The sequence below is a fragment of the Peromyscus maniculatus genome, chromosome 13 (assembly GCF_049852395.1).
Source record: "Peromyscus maniculatus bairdii isolate BWxNUB_F1_BW_parent chromosome 13, HU_Pman_BW_mat_3.1, whole genome shotgun sequence".
Classification (NCBI taxonomy): Eukaryota; Metazoa; Chordata; class Mammalia; order Rodentia; family Cricetidae; genus Peromyscus; species Peromyscus maniculatus.
Window position 1 is genome coordinate 2324493 of NC_134864.1, and position 26792 is coordinate 2351284.

At 40.2% G+C, this 26792-nt stretch overlaps 1 protein-coding gene across 6 annotated transcripts in view; it reads right to left on the reverse strand.

The window, feature by feature from the left end:
• The window catches only part of Pid1 (phosphotyrosine interaction domain containing 1), a 261901-nt gene that overhangs the window by 35890 nt on the left and 199219 nt on the right, over positions 1-26792 (reverse strand). The window lies entirely within an intron of this gene.

A 26792-nucleotide genomic window follows, 5' to 3' on the forward strand; every position in this document is an offset into this window, starting at 1 on the left:
TAATTTTGGTGTATCAACTTTTCTAAATAAAACAAACACACAGAACAAGGTCTTTGAAGTGATCTATATTTAGAAGGTTGTGGGAGAAAGAGTCAGTTTTCTTTGAGAATGTAGTCTCTGAGATCTATCAGTGCTCCAGTAGACAGCCTCACACACAAGCACATGCTAGCAGCATTAAGTGAACTTGGGGGCGGAGGTGGGGACAGAGAAATATAGAGACAGAGAGAATTTATGAAATTGTGAGTGAATAGAGGTATTCTGTGAACCACAAAGGTATTATCTTTAGAGGAAAAACAGATATCTAATCTAAGAGTTCATAGTCTTGTTGCATAAGAGTAAATATTGTAGTATTAAATCTATATATTCCAGTGGGTCTTAAAAATGTTTTTTTCATAAAGTCAAAACTTTAAAAAATTCATCCTATTTTCTGGTTAGAAGATTAAACATGCACTGCTGCCAGATTATTAATTAATTATTTTGGTTTTTTGAGACAGGGTTTCTCTGTGTAGTTTTGTGCCTTTCCTGAACTCACTTTGTAGGCCAGGCTGGTCTCGAACTCACAGAGATCTGCCTGCCTCTGCCTCCCGAGTGCTGGGATTAAAGGTGTGCACCACCACCGCCTGGCATAATTTAATTTTTTTTAAGACAGGGTCTCACTACATAATCCTGTCCAGCCCAGAACTCACTATGTAGAGTCATACTGAACTCACAGAGCTGTTCTTGCCTCTGCCTCCCATTGCTAGATTAATGATGTATGTTACTATGCTCAGTGATTATAATTAATTTTTATTCTTGTTCTTCAATACCATTATAGAGCAGAAAAGTTGATTTTCAGAGAATAATTAGAAAAACAGACAAAAATAATGAAGTGTAGTTTAAGTAAAATCATTTTATAATATTTGTTTAAACAAAACAAGCCACGTTATTTTTCAAGACATACTTGTTTAACAATATCAAGAGACTGTGAGAATACTAATTTGAATTATAAAAAGGAATAAAATAAGCTGAAAATGTTTAAAATGTTTGTTTGAGAATTTCACACATGTATATAATGTGTTTTGATCAAGTCTGCCCTCAGTCCTTCACACTATTCCCTCTCAATTCCATGTGTACATTTATTTATTGGTTTGTTTGTTTGTTTATTTTTCCTCACTGAGTTCAGTTAGTGCTGCCAGCATGTGCCTGGGTGTGAGTCCATCTGCTGGGGCTTGGGGATAGACTCCCTCTCCCTCTCCCTCTCCCTCTCCCTCTCCCTCTCTCTCATCTTCATCTCATATCCCCATACTCCCTCTCAGCAGCCATTATTCAAAAGACCTTGTTCCATTTGTTTTTCAAGTCATTGTTTATCCAAACCCAGATTAAATTTATAAATCAAATCCTAGGATGAGCATAAACCTAAATAAATGGGCAAAGGGTTAGTCTCTGGATTACAGTTTAGTCCCAGAAAAGCCTTTTTGAGACATAGCTTATTCATACACTTGTTTTACACAAAGCGTTCCCTCATCAACTCAATCTCTAACACTCAGGACTCTTCCAACGAAGTAAAGGCATTTCCCTAATAAAAACAAATATCCCTATTAAATAATTTTTTAACTTTGGACTTTTCCTAAGGAACAAAAAAAGGACAGTTCTGAAAAGTCTCATAAAAAATCCCTCTATGGATTCCCTTTCCTTCTGTGCACTCCATCTTTTGTTTTAAATTAGCCCTGCTTGGTTTCTTTGGTTCATTTCCCTAGTGTTTCACTCAGGCACAGGTCTTTACTGAGTGTTGAGCCTAGAGACAATCTAGCCAAGGTTAAGTAATGGATACTTCTATCCTTCTAAGAACAAGATTTTCAGTATCTTACATCATTTCATTTGAGAAGATTAATAAAAACATGGAGAGAAATACAATGAGTCAAAATTTAATGAGCTTTTAAAAATCAATATATCCAAAGTTAAAAGAACATTGGGCTTTTAACTTGGGCTCATTGACCAGGTATATTCAGTATCTATTGTATAGTAGGGACTGAACTGTGTGTGTGTGTGTGTGGGGGGGGTCAGACACAAACATTCATGAATATTCCAGAGTAAGTTTGAAGCTACAGGAAGCAAAAAAGGAAAGTGTTGGGTGAGAATCCTTGACATGGAAGATATGATGTAGATCCAGGGACATGTGCCAGGATTGTGCTGGCCAGAGGAGGTATCTGTGCAGCCCTTCAAAAAGGAAGGCACAGGACAAAGTTAGGGTCTTTCTTTCCTACCCTTCCTCCAGTCTGCCCTCTATGACCTAAACATGACTTAGGAACACCAGAGAGCTCATGGCTACACCATTCACCTGACCAAGAGCAGACTCAAGCAAATTCTCAGCTTTTCAGGGTTCATGTGAAAGAACAAATAAAAGCAAGATCTGAAATCTTATCTTGCTCCTTCCTTAAATTCCTGCAGTACTTGTTCACTGTCTCCTGGAAGAAGTTCAAGGCACTTGAGGTTTTTATTACATAATTTCTCCCTCTCTTTGCAGCCGCATTTTTGTCCTGGTCTTTAGGGTCAAATAAATTCAATGCATTGCCCTGAGCACTCCCCTTATACACTTCTGTGCTTGTATACATCCTGTCTGCTCTTTCCCCTGGAGTGGCAGCCCAGCCCCATCCTAGCTGCTGGACTCATTGTGTGAATGCAGTGTTTTCTGCATTCAAAAGCAACACAACCATCATCTCTACGGTACCAGATGAAATCAAGCCGTCTGTGTACAATCCTTCATCCTCATCAACACTAAAATTAGAGATATTACAGGACTATCCAATGCATGTCTTCTTCCAAGAGCCCAGGATCATCTCTATGGCAGGTGCCACTATCTAGTCTTGCTTCTTGTAGCTATTAGCAAAGCACAAGAAGAAAATAAGGATGTAATAAACACTGAATGAATGAATGCATGAATATTGAATAGTTGACAGATTCATTCAAAATGACTTAAACACTATTTCCTTAGTGCTTACTAGATAGCAAACTTTTGTAAGACACTGAAGGAATGAAGGGAGTCGAGACATACTAGTATGCTTAAGAAGTTTCATGCCATGCAGGGAAAGCCAAATACAAAAAGATGCAATTATAATGCCACACAAAATGTGCAGTGCTAAGGTGTGTAAATGGCTCAGAAGTAAGACTTGAGAGAAAATATTGAGACAGAATATGGCTATAGCAAAGGCTTTAATCTAGGGAGCAAGGGAAAATAAATTTGGTCAGGAGGCTTCAGACTGATTTAGCAGCCACTGGAGAGCCACTGACAAGCTTAGAAGAGAAATGGCCTATTGATGCAAGTGACATTTTAGAGGCACTATTTGGCAGCCTGCTGAATTCACTAGAGCTTTGAGATGGTGTCATGTATGAGATGACCTGAACTTCCTTGTCCTGAATTATAAAATGAGGCTTTCTGTCTTATAAAAATATGTTGTTACATACCACTAATGGTGTTTATCTCATTAAGAGAAGGTAAGAAACCATGCTGCCAAAAGTTAAGCCTGGGACAAAAAAAGGTGATGTTATGTGCAGGAGACAGTTTATGTGCATGTGCCTGGTTTCATCTACTGCATGGTGCAGCTGAGAGAGAATTGCTCACGACCTTGGGAAAATATCTCAGAGTACTCAACATCAAGGGAGTCTGGGAAAAGCAAAGAGCATCAAGGGGCATTTTCTGTCTAGTAGGTCCAGTTGGCTTCTCAAAGTATTTAATCTGTCAAATGATGGCAATATAGAATTATAGGTTTAACCCAACAGAAAAATGTGAATGAAATTTCTCTGTGCTGGATAGTTTATGCTAACTTGACACAGGCTAAAGTCATCTAAGAGAATGGAACTTCAATTAAGAAAATACCTCCATAAGATCAGCTTGTAGGCCAGCCTGTAGGGCATTGTCTTAATTAGTAGTTGATATGGGAGGGCCCAGTCCATTGTGGGTAGCTGGTTCTGGGTTCTATAAGAAAGCAGGCTGAGAAAATCATGGGGAGCAAGCCAGTAAGCAGCACCCCTTCATAGCCTCTGCACCAGATCCTGCCTCCAGATTCCTGCCTTGTTCGAGTTCCAGTCCTGGCTTCCTTTGGTGATGGACTACAATGTGGAAATGTAAGCCAAACAAACTGTTTCCTCCCCAACTTTCTTTTTGGTCATAATGTTTCATTGGAGCAATAGAAACCTTAATTTGGCAGTCTCCAAATGATATTTCTACATCTGGAGCTGCCATGAAATCCATCAAGACAAGGGATGTCTCGGGCAGTCCCAACACCCAGAACTGCTTTTGTAGAACAGAAAGGGTGTGATTGTGGTGGGATGCATTCCTCCCCTAACTGGTCACAAGCAAGTATGCAGGCATTACTTTCTCCAGCATCCTCTGCTCTGAGCACTCTGAATCCTGAGATGGATCACCTGACCATCACTTGTGTTACCCTAGTAAGCTCATTAGATGTCTTGGCAGAAGAGTGGCATCAAGAGACTCATCACAGACTTTAAGAAAGGTACACTGTCCACATTACACACAAGGGTCTAATCACATTAGCAAACCTGTTAAGCAAAGAACTTTATGGCAGAGGGGGTAGGAGGGCTGGAGAGTCTCCAGCAGCACTATTAATTCAAAGGTGGTGCAGGGCATGTGACAAGGAATGTAGGTAGTCTCCTGGAGTGGAGCAACACCCTGGCTGACAGCCATTCAGGAAATATGTAGTCAGTCCTACACCCAAAGGAGCTGGACTCTGCCCACAGTGTGAACATCCTTAAAGTGGCCTCTTCATACCTACAATTTGGAACCCAGTTCACCTGTCATTAATTTCAGGTTTTGAGGACCATAGCAATGCATTTGACCCAGACCATTATAACTCCTGACTCACAAAAGCTGTGAGATAATAATTGGGATCCCTCTAAGCTGCCAAACTTGCAGTAACTTGTAATAGCAGCAAAAGCCACTGGGTTCACCTTGGAGTTTATTAAATAATACATATCAATTGCTATCCATGCAAGATGTTAAACAAAATATATATTCCATTCTATGTGATTTCACAAAGTAAGTGAGTAGATCAGACAATGAAAACTATGGGTTATAGAAGAGTATCCAAGAGTAACAGGTTTTGAAAAGGTACCCTGGAGGAAAGGCAACCCTGTAGGTATAATCTTGACCCACTGTTCAGAAAAACCTACCTGGTCCAATGAATGTCTTACTTTGTAAGAACAAATATTGTGAATCTATCTATTCAAACAAACTTTCAATCAATCAAACGATTGATCAACCCAGTGCTCACTAGAGTGGCTGAGCATACTTAGCAATGGATTGCCTATCACACCCACACCAAAGGAACAAGGTCAGGATGACCAGTTAGCTATGCTACAATTTTACTGCTGGCCATCTGAAGGAAAGAGAAGATGGACCCAATATTACCAGTAAATAGGAAATGAAATTAGACCTGGAAAACAGCTTATGGCCAAAAATCAAACTAATGTCAGCCAGAAACATTACTGTTAGGCCAAAGAGCTTGAGGTGAATGTCATTGAGGAACATATATCAATTACTTAGAAGGTAAGAAAAAGTATGATTATACAGGACAAATATTTGATTCAGACCATCTCTTCACTAAGATAGTCAAAATCTGTGTGTATTATCCTTTGCAATTATTACAAGCTATTCTATGATTTAGCTTTTTTGTGGTTCCATGTGAATGAAACCGACCCAAGGGTACTCATGGGGACTCACCTGTCTAGAAGTGGAATGTTTATCCTAAGTAGAGTATCTGCTTTTAATCCCAGACAAACCATCAAACCATTTCAATTAGATCATTCATAGTCACATGTGTTAGCTAGATATAGTGGTTTAAACAAGAATAACCCCCACAGGCTCAGAGAATGTTTGACTACTAGGTCCCACGTTGGTGGTGCTGTTTGGGTAGGTTTGGCAGGTATGGCCTTGCTGCAGGATGTATGTCACTAAGGAGGGAGACTTTGAGAGCCTAAAGCTTCACCCTACTCCCAGTTTGCTCTCTCTATTTTGTGCTGTGGTTCAAGGTGTGCACCCTCAGCTTCCTGTTCCAGCTGCCCTGCCTGCCCCCGTGTCTGCCATTTCTCTATTCAAGCTGGCTTTATATCAACTTGACAAAAGTTATTGTCATCAGAGAGTCATCACTGAGAAAAATTCCTCTATAACTTTGTTTCTCAACCTGAGGGTCACAACCCCTTTGGGGAGTCAAATGACCCTTTCACAGCAGTCGCCTAAGACCATCCAGAAAATACAGATATTTACGTGACAGTTCATAACAGGATCAAAATTACAGTTATGAAGTAGCAATGAAAATAATTTTATGGTTGGGGGTCACCACAACATAATGAATGTATTAAAGGGTCAGAACATTAGGAAGGTGGAGAAACACTGCTCTATAAGACCAGGATATAGACAAGCCTGTAGAGCATTTTCTTAACTAGTGATTGATGGGTGGAGAGCCCAACCCATTGTTGTTGGTGGCATCCTAGGCTGGTGGTCCTGGGTTCTATAAGAAAGCAGGCTGAGCAAGCCATGGAGAGCAAGCCAGTAAACAGTACCCCTCCATGGCCTCTGCACCAGCTCCTGCCTCCAGATTCCTGCCCTATTTGAGTTCTTGCCCTGACTTCATTCCGTGGTGAAGAGAGATGTGGAAGTGTAAGCCAAATAAACCGTAACTCCCCAAGTTGCTTCTGGTCATGGTGTTTCATCACAGCAATAACCCTAAGATATCTTCCATAATGGATTGTTATCACTTTGGAATCGTAAGCCCAAACGAACACTTCTTTCTATAAGCTGCTTTGGCTACAGTGTTTAATCATAGCAACAGAAAGCTAACGATTTCACTAAAATTGTCAGTGTTACAAGGGACCTGTCATTGTAACAAACTTTACAGCAGAGTGATGGGAAGGGTTAACTGGACAGTGACATAGTAGCCAGGGAGCTCAACAGATGTTGGCTGTTTACATTATTCACACCATTCCACCCAGGCAGAGATGTTGAGAAACCTACCACATGAAGTCTGCAAGCGAGGAAACATTTACTTTACTGAATGGTTTGAGAAAGGAGGCTTTTGAAATAACTCACTACCAAGGGGACCCTTTAAATATCTACATTCTACTGACTGACCAGACAGTGTTTATTACTGTCAGTGTAGCATCTTAAGTCCAAAAATAGAACTATACACAAGGAGGTTCCCCTGATCTTCCTTGTCCAAGCCACTAGCCCTAACAAAGAGAAAAAAAAATATGACAAGGACAGAATGTAGGCCAAAGAATACACATGTTCCTGCTAACAGCTGTCTCCTCATTATTCATTGTTCTAAGCATCATCTAGCCAATACTTTTGTGGCTACTGTAGCGTGCAAAGTGAAAAGTCTCTTGGCGAATCTTAGGACATGTTAGTTGTTTCCAATACCAGTAAATGGGGGGGGATCCCTCTTTTTTGTAGCTGGAAATGGTGTTGACATTTCTCAGTGTCTCCAGGTTAACCTAACATGATGAAGCCTGCAGTAATGATTTGACTCAGCTGGTTGGCTTACAGGCATGCAAACTGGTCCTATCTCATCCCAACCTGCCATGAGAAATTTTATCTTTTCCTTGCTCCACATAGAATCATGTTCCTGATTAACAACAAATGTGGACACTCAGACCATGAAGCAAAAATAAGCCAACCAATCTTCAACCACCACAGCAATTTTATGACTATTTTAGAAAAGAACTCTCCAAACACAGAGCCAAGATAGGAAAACTTTCAAAAGCAAAGGGAGAACAGGGTCTTCTCAGCACACTCTTAACTGAATGTTAAGTCAGGCAGGAAACAGTATTAACCCTCGAGTCATTGGAGCAAAGCATGCTTTGTCTCATATATTAAAATGAAACCATTCACAATGAGCAAGCAGCTCGGTTTTCCAGTAGGATATGGCCCAAGACAAATATTACTTTATTTTCCTTAGTAGTTCAAAGGAGATGGTTTGTGTTAGTAGGAAATAGAATTTTTAAAAGATGTTTTCTTCTTCTCATTTCTTTATGCATTTTCATTTCTAGAATAGATACAAAAGAAACTTAAATCAAAACTTCCCAAAGCTTAAGTTTCAAAGCTGAACTACAAAATCTCCCAAGCAGTGACCTGAAATACAACACACCATGTTTTCTCTATAAACTCTGAAAATGGCAGTGCCTATTGCAATTATGTTAACAGCACAGACAGCTTTAAGAGCACAGCTGCATACATCTCTCCCATCCTCCACTACAAATCCTTGTGAGACTAAGAGAGAACAAGTGTTATCTTCATGAGGGAAACTTAATGACACAATTTGATATAACTTTGTGGTCCTTCAGGAAGTTTATGAAGAAAACTTAGGGAATGAGTCCAGATTCCTCTGTCTCCATGGGAGAATCAATCTTCAAAAATATCTCATCTGTCCTTCATTCTCAAAAATTCTATACCAGATATTTAAATGGTATTCAACAGATGTTTATTGTACTGAACTGGATAATAAGAGAGCTAGCTAGTCACAGTGCTCAGGTTCACATGGTGGCTACAGACCCATAAAAGCATGGCTTACGTGCACCTGATCTGCATTTGTAACAAATAAGGACACAAGTAACCTATGAGAGATGGAAAAGAAGCTCTTATCAGTTGCATATGTCCCTTTGTCCTTCCTCTGTTCAACTGGCCCATCAGACTACAGAACTAAATTCACTTGCATAAATTGGACAACCCTGAAATTATTTAGTGCTTGGGAAACAGTTTCTAGAAAATAAATTTAGAAGAAATTTGTCTTTTATTTAAAATACATACATATATTTTTAAATTAACAACATTGAAAATGGCAATGGATTTCCTTACATGTGAACATTTTGGAGATCTGATAATCCATATCCTGTTTTATACTATTTACTTATATTTACATTCTGGACTAGTCAAAACTATGATGGGCATATATCAAATAATATATTTCCAGCTTTAAACGTTTAGTTTTGGACGGTTTCTCCTTTGAATTTCCAACTGCATTTACTTATTTATCTTTAAGAAGTTTCTGTACCCCAGGCTAGCCTCAGACTCACAGCATCACCGTGTCTCACCCCACCCCCACTCCCACTGCAAGATCTGTGGTTACAGACACAAATCACATCCATCCAGAAAATTTCTGTTGTTTGGAAAGTTTTGAACAAGTAAAATGAAAAGAATTTTACATTGTACAAATAAAATGCCGACAGCCTGAAGCTATGACTTGAATGAACTCCCAGTGCGCTATATTTAATGTTGTCTGAAAATACAAACTTTGAAAAAGCACTGGATATGGAATGTCTTGTTCCTGAGAGTTACATGTTGTCCTCAGTCACATAGATCTCTTGGGTTTGTTTGATCTCTTCTGAGATGCTGTATCAGCCTTGTGTAGACTGGGCTCCTTTAGAGGCAAAAGGTAATAAGCCAGGCTTTGGAATAACCTTCATCTCTAGACTCCAGTGTTTCCCTGGTGAGGGATTCTTATTGTCACACTAATTAAGTGAAAACATAAAAAGCTTCCCCAGCGCTTTACACGAAGAAACTCTTCTTGCTAATTTCATTGTATGAAATCTTCAAAACGCTAGGAGGCATATTAATTAACAGCAGAAACAAGGCTGGATATCTATGGAATGCTTAGTTAATTATACCAAGGTGATACACTTAATGCTTGACTACTAAAACGCTAACTCTTGGTGATTTGTTGAGGAAAGGTTCCTTTGTTTCTAAGGTTTGAAACTGCAGTGGTGAGTTCTGTTTTGCCAGCTGAAATAGTTATTAGCTCACAGAAGGTATATTTCTGTGTATATAACAGTGAAGTGTTCCACAGCAGGTAGATGAAAGCAGAGGGTAGAAAGGAGAATGAATGAGTGAGAAGATCAAAATTGTGATGGGTTGTGGCCTGTGGTTCTCTAAGTAAGTAAAGAACCTCACTGACTGAAAGAATTTTGCACACCAAATAAAAAACATATGTGAGCAGTTTTCATTGCAATTTCCTGGTCAAAAGCTGCTCATTTATCTCCGCCAGATCTGATCACAAAGGTAATTACTGTGCAGGGCCTGACTGCAATTCAGACCCTCCTTTCAGATCTCCCACAATAAAGATCTCAAACTTTAGCTGGTGCTGAATGTCAGTCACTTCATAGGATGGCAATCTGCCCTGTTATGTCATGTCTAATCAAGTAAGTTAATCAACTTAGAAATAACTGAACAGACTCTATACAACACAGTACAAGGAGGAGGAAGCTGCAGTCGGTCAAGTAATAGGTTGATCTGATTAAATTCACTTTAATTGCCTTATTCATTTACTATTTGAATTTGAGATTTAGGTCCTGCTACTTGTTATTCTCTCTGACATGGGGGAAGGAGTTGGATGTCAGTTCTGGCTGCTTTGGCTGTATCTCCCTGCCAACTCATGAAGGCAGGCAGCTGCTGCAGTACAGGTGTAAAGGTGGTGGCTTGCAGCTTTCCTGACCCCAAGACCAGAGCATTCTCATGCAGTACAAAAAAGTCCCACCTTTTCAACTCCTCTAGTAATCTTAAACTATCCACCTTCCTGCCTAATACACTTAGCACTTTTGGTTTTTTGCAGCTAATTCTCCTGGGTGCTCTAAATCAGAAAGCCAGAGCTTAAGCAAAGAAATAAGAGATGAGTCAGCTGATGAGCTAACATCATTCATTCATGGATGCATAGATGCAATATATTCATTACATAACTTACCCATGGAAGTACTTATTGAGCAAGTACTGTGTGGTGGACACAGTAGAACTGCTAAATAATTTTGACCTTTAAGAGAGCAGGATAGTGAGAGTGAAATAGAGAACTATTTTTAGTCCCTCTGGATCACACCCTTCTAAATTGAACCACATTTGAACTCTCTCACTGGACAGTCTGCCCACATGTCTTTTACCCGTTCTCTCTGTTGTCTAGTACAAGATTTCCTACATGGGGGCAAGTCAAAGAGGTAATTCTCTCCCAAGCTATCTGTAAATACTAGTGCTACAATATGAAAATAAACACAAAACAGTTTACAAACAATGAACATAACACTGTTGTTCATTGGATTAAAATAGTTTCTGTCATCCTGGAGAATGGGGACTAAATTGCTTTCCAGAAGCAAGTGTACTAAAGTTCATAGGGTTAAAACACAGAAGCCAGGTGGTCATGGAACTTGCCTTTAATCCCAGCACTTGGGAGATAAAGGCAGGCAGATCTCTGCAGGTTTGAGAGGAGCCTAATCTACAGAGTGAGTTCCAGGACAGCCAGGGCTACACAGAGAAACCCTGTCTCAGGAAAAAAACAAAAACAAAAAACACAGAAGAACATGTAAAAGAAGAACCACAAAGGAATGTGGGAATGTGCACTGAAATTCCCTCTAGGGAGAAAAAAACAAACAAACAACAACAACAAAAAACTCCATTTTTAGGAAACACCATCAAACCTGGATGCCGATGGTACTCCCAAATCCCTATGTTGAAATGTGACCTCCCAAAATGGTGGTTTTATAAGGTGCTGCCATTGAGAGAACATTAGGTCATGATGGTGAAGCCTTCACAAACAGGATCAGTGCCCTTATAAAAGAGGCCATAGAGAGATCCTTAACACCTCTGCCTTGTGAGATTATAGGGGGGGAAATATGGCCTTCTGGGAAGCAGCCCCTCATTGGCACTTGGATCTTCAAATTCCCAGCTCCATTATGGTAAGAAATAAATCCCCATGTTTTTAAGCTGAAATGTCTAAGGTTAAGCGGCCCCAATTTTTTTAGTTGTATTTATCAGGTGATATAAGAATCAGCCATATTACACAGTAAACTGCAGTGGGAGCCTTCACCTTGACTGACAGCATGACTGATTCAGAAGGGTCAGGGAGATTAGTAAACTACTTCTCTGGGTGTGCCAGTGAGGAAAAGTCCAGAAAGGACTGAGGAGAAAAGACCAGCACTGAGTGTGGGTGTGGGTAGTACTGTAGTAAAAAGAAGAAAAGGAAGAGTCCAAGAGGCACAGACATATTCACATAGTCATTCATTCAATCATTCATTTATTTATTTTCTCTCTTTCTCTGTTCTTTCTGTCTCTCTGTCTCTGTCTCTCTCTCTCCCTCTCTCCCTCCTTCCTTCCTGTCTACCATGCTAGGACTGTTTTTCTCTATCATACCACCCCACCATGATGGGCTGAAACTATGAACAAAAATAATTTTTTTTCCCTTAAGTTGTTTAGCTCTGGCATCTCGTCACATAGCCAAGAAGTCTGATGAACACAGCATCTATTAGTATCAGGTTCCTGTCTCACAGGAATTACTTGTATCCTCAGATTAACATGTTACTCTCACTGCAGACATATACTGAGGATATATCATATCTCACTGCACATTCAGCTAAGTTATTGGAAAGCCCATTAGCTCTTTTTGAAGTTGATGCCAACTGCCCTGGCCTGTTTATAGGCCCTGTCTTGACAAATGCCTATTGCATCCACAGACAGGACTAACAAGTTCAAGCAGTAAAGTATTTCTTAACTTACCTCAAATATGGATTTATAACCCTCAAGCTAACGCTTTAGTTCAGCTCAGTATTTAAGCAGCTGTTTAGTGCCATGGTATTGAAGGGTCTCTTCTTTAAGGGCAGAAGACATAACTATGATTCTAAGAAATGTGCAGTCAGATGAGGGTTTCAGATGGTCCAACACAGAGGGAAAAAATTGAAATTAGTGAGGGAGAGCTTTTGGCAATTCTACTAATTAAACTGACTACCTGATCCTTGTATCCATCTTGCAAAGGAGAATACAGCAATGCTGGGAAACCAGCCCAAGGGATCCCCAGTGGCTGATGGGCCCTCTTGAGGAATCTTTCTTACATTTTCTCTCTGGTTTCTGAGAGAAGGCGTCCACCTCAAAAATCATTCAAATAAAGAAGTAACAGGTATAGTTTCCCACTCAACTAAACAATAAGGGCTATGAGGTGTGGGTAGGATCTAAGAGTCCCATTAATAGTCAATAGTCTTTCAGCTCTCCCCTCAGGGCTCACTAGGAAGGCTCCTGAAGGTTCCTGTACTCACCTCACTGTCTGGAACTCACACAGATCTCAAGGGCACAACTAAATATGTGCAGAAAGTCAAATCATTTAGACTCAGTCTTAAATATGTTCTCTCACAAAATAAAAATTGAATACATTAGCTGGGTGGTGGTGGCGCATGCCTTTAATCAGCACTCGGGAGGCAGAGCCAGGTGGATCTCTGTGAGTTTGAGGCCAGCCTGGGCTACCAAGTGAGTTCCAGGAAAGGCGCAAAGCTACATAGAGAAACCCTGTCTCGAAAAACCAAAAAAAAAAAAAAAAAAAAAGAATACATTACATGTGAAAATTATTTTACTAACAGTACCTTTGCATACCTTTCTCAATCCATTTCTTCCTTCCAAAAGGGGTGAGCACAGTCTATAAATCTAGATGAAACTTCAGGATGTGCTCACTCTCATCTAACTTGACATCTATTCACATGAGCACTCAACTCTGCTCTCCATTTCCTATCAAGGCTAAAAGTGATATTGGGGTAACACACTGTGGGGCCTCTATTCACCATCAAAACACCTACCCTGCAGCAGTTTGTGCTATTTTCTCTCTTCCTAGTTCTCCTTTCAAAATCTCGATTCTATTTCTCCTTCTCTGGTTTTTCTTATCTAGCTACCCTTCTTCAGCTAATTGTTGCTGTGGAACAAAAATGTCAGTGGTCCACAGAAACATTCATTTCTCAGGTACCTGCAGAATTCAGCTGGGCAGGTGGGGTCTCAGTCAGACTTGCGTCAGGCTCTGATATTTGCGGAGTTTGACAGGCAAACCTCCCCTAGGCAGCTTTGTGTTTTATGTCTCTCCTCCTAGACTAGAGAGTTAGCTTTCTACATCTCACTAGCTGCAATGGTAATGAAGAGTAAAGAGAGATACAAGCAGCCACTTTTAGACCTAGGATCTGTCATCAACTCCACCACACAGACGGAAATGAGAAAGTGATAGGATGAACTTAGAATCATATATGAGTAGTCAACTTTGGTTCTTTATAAAAAAAGAAAAATTGTAGACTACATCATATAGTTCCTCCTTTCCTGGTGTAGGAAGGTGCTCTGCAAGATGCTGGGAGAAGCAAGGACATTAGTGGTCTGACCCTGTGATGGAGCCTTCATATTATATATAATACCAATCTGCCAGGTAAGTGTGCCCGCTGGTGCAGTAATGTTATAACCATTATGGGTACAACCAACTGCGTTCCAGAGAGGAAGGGATTGTCTGGATTACTTTAATACAGGTAGGAGAGGACCTGCTTGCTGTGGGTGGCACCATTCCCTTGGCTGGGACCCTGGGTTGTGTAAGCAGAGAGAGGGCTGAGAAGCAGCAATGCACTCATTGCCCCTCTCCTTTTGACTGTACACTTAGCATCACCAGCTGCTTTAGCTCTTGCTTCTTTGATTTCCCCACTACAATGTACCATAAACTGTGGGCTAAAATAAACCCTTTCTTCCTTAAATTGCTTTATCAACAGCAACAGGGAACCTTAGATGCTGTCTGATGACATTCTCAACCTCTGCATTGGTGGAAGCTAGAGGCCTGTTAGTTAGTATATTCTGGAAGGATTAACCTAATAGTCACAAGGATATTATGTCACACACAGAGGTAGGCAGTAAACAGTTACTTAGGGTGCTAACAGTAGCCTTAGATAATGTGTCTCTGGACCTGTGACTCCTCTTGTGAATCTGATGTTCTGATCATCAGCCAGCCTTGTAGAATGTTTAATGTAGGTGCAGCTGTTTTCTGAAAACTTCAGTTCATACAGTACACGGTTTATCCTCATGATTCTGGTGATGGAAAGCATGATTCTCTCCCACCCCAAAGTGCAGCAAAGCTACACTTCCTGGTCTTCTCTATTCACCTAAACCCTGGAAAACACTGGTTTCTTTGCTGAGAGACACAAAACTCAGCAATCAGCATTTAGAATGATTAACCTAGCAAAAGTTTGGCCCTTTGTTTCATACTTGGGCTTCTGCATCTCAAAGCCCAAAGAAAAGAAAAAAATACCCCACAAAATGGGGTTGCGTTCTCCAATGGGAGAACGTAAAGCACCCCTGAGATTTACATGTCACAATAAATAAGCCTCCTTCAAGTGATATTTAGGTGGAAATAGTCATTTTGCATTTGGGGACAAAAGTGCCATAGCCTCTTTTTTTTTTTAACTGTACAAATTTGAAGTAATTTTTGATTAACAGGTTACTTTAAAATTACTTTCTATGCTTGTTCCTTTAGACGCCCAATTACATTTCATTTGGGGGAGGCATGAATTAGAAAGTGAAAAGACGTTTACATAAAATTAGCATCCCAATGGTTTTCCTTGCATTGATAAGCAAATTTCTTTTCATATCAGAAACCATTCATACAGAGATGTTCATTATAGACACTGGGACCTGTCAGCTCATTGTGCACAACACACCCTAGTCATGCTGCACCCAACTCCCCCAACTTCAAATAGACTCATCAGCCCTTGCTGGATGGCCACAGACTAAAAACACTTATAGATAAAGGCAGGGTCCTAAAACATCTTTGATTTGTAGCCATAAAGCTACTGTTCACTCTAAGGTGTGTGATAATGACTCATTTCTCTGGTCATTCCTGGATTTGGCTCTATCCAATTTGCTTTGCTCATTTTTAGGTAAGGAAAACAAACCCATGTTTGCAACAAGCCAATGTAAGATAAAGTAAACCATAATAGCTTCTTGCATTTCACTCTGAATTCTCTGGAAACATCTAGAAGGCTGTCAGATAATTCTGAAGAATAGTCCCAGAAGTAACTCAGAGAGAAACATCTGCAAATAAATCAACCAATTCAATGATCAAAACTGTCCAATTGCCTATAAGCAAAACCTGTGTAATAGAATTACAGTTGGAGGGGCTGGAAAAATGGCTCTGCAGTTAAGAGCACTGGCTGCTCTTCCAGAGGTCCTGAGTTCAATTCCCAGAAACCACATGGTGGCTCACAACCATCTATAGTGGGATCTGATGCCCTCTTCTGGCATAAAGGGGTGATACAGATAGAGCACTCATACATAAAATAAATATATCTTTAAAAAAAAAAAAAGAATTTAAGGCACAAAGCTACACAGAGAAACCCTGTTTCGAAAAACCAAAATAAATAAATAAATAAATAAATAAATAAATAAATAAATAAATAAATATAAATAAATAAATAAATAAAATAAAATAAAAAGAATTTATACAGACATTTGCTTCAAGATTGGAGCTAAGGAAATGGCAGCCATTCACCTCTTTTGCTTTGGAAAACATAAATTAAGGAAGGGAATTATAATGTCAGCATTTGCTAATATTCTCATTTTACTAAGTAAAAGGGTATGCTGCTTTGTGGACAGTGCCAGCATTGATCTAAATAATTTGTTTTGGAGGCAATATTCTTGCTAAATAAAGTGAAGATAATTTCCAGTCTTCATACAGAAGGCTCTTTATTCAGCAATTTTCTCTTAACGTGTCATCAGTAAAGATGGCTTAATCTCCAACAGCTGACATCTAAGTCCTGGAGCGATCACTAAGTGTGCCACGGAGTACAGAGAAGACAATGTGAGGAGTTCAGCCCTGACTGAAGCTTCACCTTCTTTATCTTTCCCACCTAGTAGTTCAGCTGAAGATGATCAAGTAAGGCTTTCCAGGGATGATCACACGGGTCATACTGAAAGCATCAGAACCCTAAATACTCAAAGCTCTCAGAGATTCAGGTCTGGATTATATTGCCATGGAAGAAAAAACATCATGCCTCTGCTTATCAGAAAAGAAAACAATTTCTGCTGTGTCTCTTTACTCCTGGCATGTGTCCTTATCCTAAACTCCACAGTTGGATCTCAAGACAAGGGTCTTGCTTAGAAGGCATTTGGATGTATCAGGAAAGCTAAATAAGTCAGAAGAAAAGACCAAAGTAGGAACATATGAAAGACACCATAAATCCCTGGCAATAAGATCTCAGCTGTGAAAATAGCCTGTCCAAGTCATCCTGAGTTTGATTAAAAAAGAAAACATTTCTACCCAAACAGCCATGTTTGAAGTTCACCACTGTAGCAAGACAAAATGAAGGCTTCAAGGATTTTGCAATGGGGAAAAGCATGGAGTGTAAGTGAAAATGCAGTTCATTTGACCTCTTTGAGGAGACTCACATTACACTGGTATGTGGCTGCCTTCTTGGAAACCTCCCTTGAAGAAGTCTGACTTGGTGTAACTGGGCCTCAGAAGAAACAGATACCTTGTGCTTACCCATCATCGGTTGTCTCTGTCACAAAAGAGAATGCTACACTTAGAACACTCTGAGGGAACAATACTCCATCTAACTCAAGGTCTGAAACTATTGGATTAAAAGCTTGAGCATATGGGTTGCTGTAGCTAAGAGAACTGTCTTGGGTTGTATATCTGTGAGGTTTATTGGCTTAATTTATGGGTGCTGTAATAAAATACACTGACAATAGCAACAGAAAGGAGAATGACTTTATTTTAGCTCATAGTTCCAGGTTAAAGCCTATCATAGCAGCTGGGCAGTGGTAGCGCACACCTTTAATCCCAGCACTCAGGAGGCAGAGCCAGGGGGATCTCTGTGAGTTTGAGGCCAGCCTGGGCTACAGAGTGAGTTCCAAGAAAGGCTCCAAAGCTACAGAGAGAAACACTGGCTCAAAAAAAAAAAAAAAAAAAAAAAAAACCAAAAATAAAAAATAAATTTAAAAAAGTCTATCATAGCAGGAAAAATCATAGCTGCAGGTCCCTGAGGGAATTGGTCATATCACATCTATAATAAGAAACAGAGCAATGAATGCATCCATGCTGGCACTCAGCTTGCTATCTCCAATCATACACAGTTCAGAATCCCCTTCCAAGGAAATGTTACCACCCATAGTGGCAGTTTTCCCACCTCAAATAACAATATCAATAGATAATCCCCCATAGACATGGCCTCAAGTCAATCTTCTAACCTAGAAGATCCCCCATTGAAACACCCTTCTCAGGTGATACTAGATTGTGTCAAAGTGAAAACCAAACTAGTCATCACATCAGAGAAACTCATACCTTAAATTAGATGTGGCTCCTCCAAAACAATAAGCATCAGATATTGTGAAACCTATAGTGTTTATGTGTAAAAGAACTCATCTAATTGACAATGTCAAACAGAATTATTTTGAAAAGAAAAAAGTGTATAATATACAGTGAAGTGTCACTGAACATATGGCAAGGAATGGCTCCTATATTCCTTAGGTTAATTGTAATATCTAAAACTGACCACCATTTTCTTTGGTAAACAACATTTATAAATTCTTCTTTCATTTATTAACATGATTAGATTCTTTTTTGAGCTTTACCAAAGATGTAAAGGACAGGACTGCTTTGAGATATCATCTGTCTGATTCCACTGAGAAGATGGGTAAAAGGAAGGAAGCCCTTGGAAACCTTGCTCTCAATAGTCAAACTTGGAGGTAAGTGAGATGGAGTAGAAAGTTTATCTGAATCAATCAGAGACAAAATTCTGGAAGGTCAGGCTTATATTGTCAAGGTTTTTCTTAGAACATGCAATGGTGTGAATCCAAGAAGTCTTGTTCAGTGCAGAGTCATCATTGAGCCACCATAGCTTGAGTCTGCTACGTAGTGGTAAAGGGCTGGGCCTCTAAGACAGTGATTCTCAACCTGTAGGTCACAACCCCTTGGCTTGAAAAAGAGCCCTTTCACAGGGGTTGCCTAAGACAATCAGAAAACACAGATATTTACATCACAGTTCATAAAAGTAGCAAAATTACAGTTATGAAGTAGCAACAAAAATAATTTTATTGTTGGGGTCACCACAACACGAGGAACTTTATTAAAGAGTTGCAGCATTAGGAAGGTTGAGAACCACTGGTCTAAGAGGCTAACAGCTGACAGCAGGTGTGGGGTGTGTGCAAAACACAGGTTCTAGTCTCAGTCTAAAATCCCAAAAGGAAGGATCTTTGACATTGTTTTTGGCTCCTTTCCCCAACTGTAAAATGAATGAGATAGACAATTCCTTCAGAATTCTTTTCACTAATGAGTACCTACCTGTATAACATGAAAGAGAATAGCAGCAGACAGGAGTATCCTGTGTTTTAATAAACATTAAAACTCTTGTGAAAGAGAATAGTCTCTTTATAACAAGACTTCTCAGGACCTAGGAATAAAGCCCCTTTGTCCAATGTTCAGATATTGAAAGCATGTGAAAATATTCCTCAATAGCTGTAAAGTAAGTGACCACTAAGTGCCTATAACTTTCTATTTGTCTCTGAAGAAACTTATTTCTTGTGGTTCAAATAGTAGTTACTCTTTTGTGGAGTTTGGGAAAAAATTTCATTCCAACAGACATTTATGGTGCACTTACATAAACTTACAATTTTGTCTACAAGCCAAATGGTCCAATCATCTATACATGAGGTAGCCATATATTGCATTACAATTACCCTTCTCGACTTAAGCAGATGGTTGTTTCAAAACCAGAGAGAAGGATACACCTTGCCTTTTCCTATTCTACTTTAGAAAAAAATGTGATTAATTTGAACTGAGGAAGCACAATTATGCCAGCATTTATTCATTTATTTATTTTATTTGCAGATTACTCAGTAAAGTGGAACTCGCTTTTGGTACACTTTACTCCCTAAGCGAAACCCTTTCTCAATCTGCTGCCTATTCCTGTGGCTACCTCCAGAACTACATACAAACCTCTCCTCTACTTGATCTCTTTCACTTTCCGGAAACTTGCTCCCACATTCCTTCTGAGCATCTCTCCCCACAGTGTACCATGAGTTCACATTTGGAGCTAGTAAGGTAATAATGGGCTCTGTGCTTTGGCAGTGCAGAGTGATTTGCCCCACCAAATCCATTCTTTTTCCAGACTGCTTTCTTCTCTTCCTGAATGACACTCCATCATCATTCTTTGACTTTATGCACCACCACATTTCTCTGATGCTAAAGAGATTCTAAGGACTTTTTTGTTCTTCTGCCTGTCAGCTTGGTCAGACAGGCCTCAACCAACACCCTGGGGCCTCACTATGGGAACTGGCTTGTACCTGAAAACATCCAAGAACCAGAATTCTTATTCCTTTCCAATAATGCTTTGCATCTTTGTACCATTGACATTTGAAGTGGAAACATTTAATTTAATATTTTTGTTTGGTTGGGGTTCTTTTTGGAGATGGTATCTTATGTAACCTAGGCTGACCTTGACCGGGCTATACAGACAAGGGTAATATTGAACTTCTGATCCTCCCACCTCTACCTCCTTCCCCAGTGCTGGGATTACAGGCATGAACCACCGGTAACTCAGTTTATACAGCACTGGAGACTGAACAGAGGGCTTTGCCCATGCTAGATGACTACTTTACCAACTAATTAAATTAGTGCTGCCTAGTTTTTATGTCAACTTGATACAAACTAGGGTCATCTAGAAAGAAGATGTCTTTTTTTTTTTTTTTTTTTGGTTTTTCGAGACAGGGTTTCTCTGTGTAGCTTTGCGCCTTTCCTGGAGCTCACTTGGTAGCCCAGGCTGGCCTCGAACTCACAGAGATCCGCCTGGCTCTGCCTCCCGAGTGCTGGGATTAAAGGCGTGCGCCACCAACGCCCGGCGAAAGAAGATGTCTTAATTGAGAAAATGTCTCCATAGGATTGGCCTGTAGGCAAGTCTATCAAGCATTTTCTTAATTGATAATAGATGTGGGAGGACCCAGATCACTGTGGGTGGTGCTATTCCTAGGCAAGGGGTCCTGGATGGTATAAGAAAGCGGGCTGAGCGAGCAATGGGGACCAAACCAGTAAGCAGCCCTCCTCCATGGCTTCTGCATCAGCTCCTGCCCTGACTTCTCTTGATGATGGACTATTTCTGGAAGTGTAACATGAAATAAACTCCTTCTTCCTCATATAAACCATTTCTTCACTTACTTTTGGTCATGATGTTTTATCATAGCAATAGAAACCCTAACTAACATACCAACTGAACTATATCCCAGTCCATTAGCTTAAAACACAAGTTTCAGATTCCTTGTTCCCAATCATGAACTCTTGAATCAGTAAGTTAGTAATCATAGAAAATGTGTTTATAAAAGAAGAAAAAATGTGATTTTAAATGCAAAAGGGAAAAAAAGGATAGAATCTGCAGAAGAGCAGCAAAAATAAAGAGTAGAAATAACACAACCACCACAACTTGTGAAGATAGCAGATTTGGGGCAGCACATATGGGTTTATTAACAACTTGCACAGGAAAATTTTCACTTACTGTCTCTGACAGAGGCCATTTTGAGGAAAGAAACAACACCAAAAGGCATGGCACTAATGTAAGCTTTGCTTATTGCTGAAGAAAGTATGGGAGGGTGGGCCACAAGATGGCTAAGTGGACAGAGGCACTGGAAACCAAACCTAAGGTCAAGCACTAGAACCTACATGATGGAAAGAGAGAAGTGACTCCCACACGTTGTTCTCTGACCACATATGTTATGACAGGCATGATACACACACACACACACACACACACACACACACACACACACACACACACACACACACAAATAAATAAATAATGTTAAGCTGTATTAGAAATGTATAAAAGAAATTGTACCTATTTAGTTGTAAACATGGAGCAGACACAATGTTTAAGCCCACTGTTAAGTGGTACTGTGAGTTGAAATTCAACAAGAGAAGAGACTCCAAGAAGCCCTTAAAAATTCAGATTCCTGCCTGGTAGACTTGCCACATAGTTAAAAACAAAAAACAAAAAACAAAAACAAAAAACTTCTCCTGACTACAAGGATCAAACTGACTGAAAAAGAAAAAAGGATTAAAACTGACTCACTGACTCCTTCAACACTTAAGAGTAGAGATTATCCCTTCGGCTTTTCATAGAAGTTTCTCTCCTTATAATGTTAAGGCGAGACACCTTACTCTGGTCTACAGGGAAGGTTTCCCTCCTCCAAAATTCATTATGTAACTCGAGTGTGATGACATCAGGGGTGAGACTTTCAGAGGCAAAAAGGTCATGAGGGAGGAGCCCTCACAATGGGGTTAGTGCCCTTCTAAGTATAGCACTAGGTAGGCAGCGTGCTTCTCCTCATTCTCTGTTCCATGCTATTCGAGGACACAAGACATTAGCCACCCACAAATGAGAAAGAGGCCCTCGACAGACAAGAGAATCTGTAGCACCCTGATCTCAGACACCCCAACTTTCAAACTGGGAGAAGTAAGTTCTGGCGTTGAAACCACAAATCTGTAGAATTTGTTACAGCAGCTCCAGATGACTAACACTTTCTTATATTTATCTTATGCTCCAAAATAAAAAGTGTAATAAGTCATAGTAAGATCATATAGGTTAACATTTTTAACTCCACATGATTACTTACAATTTTTAATTAAATTAATTTGGGGTGCATGTGGGGAGGGCACACATTTATCACAGCAAACATAAAAAGATTAGATGACAACTTTTCAGGATTCCATCCTTTGCTTCAATCTTGTGTCAAGGCAAGATGTCTCCCATGGTTTCTGTTGCCAACTTGCATTATTGTCGGCAAGCTTGCTCTTCAGGGTAATTCTCCTGCCTCTGTCTCCCGTCTCCCTGTAGAAGTGCTGGGATTACAGATGTAAACAACTGCCCCCAGCTTTTTAAGGGTGTTGTGAGGATCCAACTCAGGTCATCAGGCTTATGTGGCAAGCACCTTTATCTCATGAGCCATCTCCCTCTCCCAGTGCTGACAATCTAGAGTCGGTCAGTTCTTTAAAAAAAAAATCAAATCAAATATATTTCCAAAAAATCAAAATAGATAATGCACAAAGGAAGTGATGATTTCTAAAGGACCACATGCATGTGTTCACAGAGGTTAAAGCCCCTCAGGCTACTCAAATACAACAAGAGTATAGGTGTATAATATGAACAATGTAGAATTGGTTTGCTCTTGCATCTGATACAGGCAATAAATAAATAATACGTAAAAATACATGCATCCCAGATTCTCTTGTCTTCCACCTGCTTGTACAGAATGTACAGAACCCAACTCCCAACCTCACTCATATAGATGCAGATCTGAGATTATCTAGATTTCTAAATGTCTCTTCCATTAAAAGACTCAGTGCACAGATGGAATTCATCCTAGGTCTGCTTTGGTAATAGAGATACATTGGAATTGAAGCAGATTCTGAGTTTGTCTGCTATCAATGATCGATAGTAAAAGAGTCCAAGGCAGAAACTCTTCCCCATGCTTACCTGCTCCTTGGCAACCCAGGTGTTCAGGAAGCCTGGCATCACAGCATCAGGTCTGGCAACTAGACAGACCTTGTTTATTTAAATAGCACCATCCACATCTCAGAAATAGAGCTGCTCTGTCCACACTCAATAAATCCTCAGTGATCTCTTACCCAATACATACACTGTGCTTTGCAGAGTCCCAAGTAATTGATAAAATTGACCAGCAAGGGCTTCCTCTCCACAGAGAACTTGAGGAGGATGGAAGAGAGCTCTCGCCTTGAAGCAGACACAGTATCCCTGGGTATTCATCATGGAAACACTGACATTCAGGCTCAGCACAGAATGGAAAATGTAAATAAGGATGTACTGATGCTTCTAAATATCTTATAAGCAACTAACAAACAACTCTACCTGCACCTAGACAATGCCAAACCCAATACAGGCACATGCAGAAAATGCTCTGTATAGCACCCCACTATGTCCTGGGTGTTCAGCAACAATAATCTAGTAAATATCAACAGCTGACTATGCCGAAAGGGGTGTGTATGTACCATGTAATTTGAATTAAGCATCATTTATGAGCCAGTCTCACAATTATGTCTATTACATAATGCAAAGGACAGCTGCCCAAGGTCACAAAAGTATTTGAGATGCATTTGACTTATGATAGTACTATATCCCAGCAAACACATTGTATGCAAAAAAAAATCCTTCAGTCAAAAATGCAATCAATATGCCTAACCTACTAAGCAATACAGCTTAACAACAGAGTACTTGTGGAGTGTCAGTTGTCTAGCCTCCTGGCTGTGTGCTGGCTGAAAGCGGCAGCTTGCTGACGCCCGTGCAACACTGCAAGAGAGTGTCAAGTATCATACCACATGCTTCTAAGCTCCATAAGTGGCCACATACCAGGGAGATATATGTGGCCTCTAGAAGCTGGAAAAGGCAAACACGTGTCTTCTCTTTCAATCCCTCAGGAAGGATTGTAAGTGTGCTGACCCCCTGGATTTGAGCTATGTGAGAGTCACAGCAGATGTCAGATCTGAAGAAATTCACACTATTCAGTTTGTGATTTATATATGATGCCATATACAAATATTCTAAAGTTAAATTTAAAAATAAATAAAATTTGTAGATTTACAAAAAAGAAATGCATAAATAAGATTGTGTTTTAAGCTATTTACTTTGTTTTGATTTGTGACATAGCCAGAGGAAATCAAAAGTACAATGTTTTGGTTTGTGGTGCACAAAGGAGGAAAGAGCAGGTGGGGCCAGAGGTGAGGAGCAAGGGAGCCGCTGCAGAGCTGCTGCCTCCCAAACCAGTTTAGACCAGACAGCTTTCTTCTGGAAAATAAGCCAAACTGTTCCATGAGAAGTGCCAGGCATGGTTTCTGGTGCTTTGCAATGTGCTGCTCTCACCATAGTGTGGGGAAACTCAACTGTTTGTCATCTTAATGGAATCCACAGGAAAAGACCTCCCCACCTCTAGGTCCTGTTCTATACGATATTTGTTCCAGAAGGCCTCAGTTTAGCAGAAAGACTCAAAAGTGGGCAAAAATATCACATACAGGGGACCTGGAAAGATCCAGGCCAGTAAACTTATTTCCATCCACACAGCACACTGTCCAAGGCAACATTCCTTGAGGCTTTGGGGAAAAAATATACCACCTCTGAGAGACAGGAGGTCTTTCAGGCAGGGAGAATCAACATTGCCTAGCAGATACCAAATTTCAAAGGAACTAAGTCTCTCCAGTGCTATAATTTCTTTTTTCACATAATTTCAAATAAATAAAATTTATTTATTTGTGGTGTGTGTGTGTGTGTGTGTGTGTGTGTGTGTGTGTGTGTGTGTGATTGCCTGTGTCCATGTCAGTCAATATATTTATATGTAGGTCAAAGGAGAACCAGTGGGAATAGATAGTTCTCTCTTTGCAACATAAGAATTACAAGAATTGCCGGGCGGTGGTGGCACACGCCTTTAATCCCAGCACTCAGGAGGCAGAGCCAGGTGGATCTCTGTGAGTTCGAGGCCAGCCTGGACTACCAAGTGAGTCCCAGGAAAGGCGCAAAGCTACACAGAGAAACCCTGTCTCGAAAAACCAAAAAAAAAAAAAAAAAAAAAAAAAAGAATTACAAGAATCAAGCTCATGTTGTGAGGCTTGGCTGCAAATGCCTTTATTCACAGAGCCAGATACCCAGCGTGCTAATACTTCTTAAAGTGATGCTTGCGGAACATTGATCCCAAGCAATAGCACTTGCTCTCTAGATCACAGATTTTGATAATATTAAGTCTCTAGGTGTGAAAGATATGTCCAGTATCCATTAGCATCTGAGGCTGGGATAGTCTGCTATAGGACAGTCCTCAGTCCCTGCAGTAACATGGATCACATGACTGTCACATGTCAATGCAACAAGAGAAGCACTGATATGAGCCACTTGTAGTGAAGGGACTTGATCTCTTCTGTCTCTCTTCCACTATCGCCAAGTGCAAATGATTCAGGGGAAGAAGCTAGAGTTCTGAGTCACACCAAATCACTGCCTGGATGGCAGGAGCTGGGGCCCTGTACCCTGGAGAAGAGCTCTCCATTGATAGCTACACTAGCCTTGGCTGCATGTAGGAAATGGCCCACATTCTGAACCAGGTGTGTTTGGCCATTAGTTATGAAAACAAGCCCAGAACAAATATGCTGAAGTTACATATGGACTTTGCCAAGAATGATGGTGATTTGGCAAGCAACTCCCAGAACCTGTCATTACCTCACCAGGAACAAGATGATCTCTAACACTAGCCAGCTTCTTACTGGGCATTTTAATTCTGTGTACAAGCAACTCTACCTGAATTGGTTACTTATCTTTTCTATGAGAGCCTAGGTTTCTGGAAGCAAGTAGCTAATTCCTCCACTACCTCCTCAGAAATAAAGTTATCAAATGTGTTGTCCTTAATCATAAATGAATGAATGACGGAGATTTGAGTCACCTGCCACAAATGACCTTCTGTTCCAGACAACCACAACCAGTCTACTAAATTACCTGGGAAGTGCTGCACAGCCCCCTGTGGAGTAGTCTTTGATTAGCTTCACAAAGGAATAATGTGAATGCAAAGACTTCTCAGAAATGTCCAATGAAGACAGCATGCAAGACACAAGTAAGATACAAACACAAGCAAGAATGTTAACACCAAGTCGTGGAATATTACAGTGTTCGGCTAGTCTTGAGTAACCAACCAGATATGGTTTAATTTTCAACGTCCAAATTTATTGGACACAAGTTTATCCCAAGACAGTGTACAAACTATTGACTGTGTGGTTCTTTAGGAATGGACCACATACCATCCTATCTATGCTTCCATTTTCTCTGAACTCCTGGGCCATTGCTAAAGGTTACAGTAAGCTTGCAACTTGTAGACTCACTAGCAGTGGTCATTCAGGAATGCCCATAGAGGTTTTCAGGTTCTCATGCTGTCTTTTTTTCCCTCTTAATTGCTAATATACTTTTTCATGTTCCTTATTTTTAATTAATTGCTTTTAGATTTATTTTCTTAT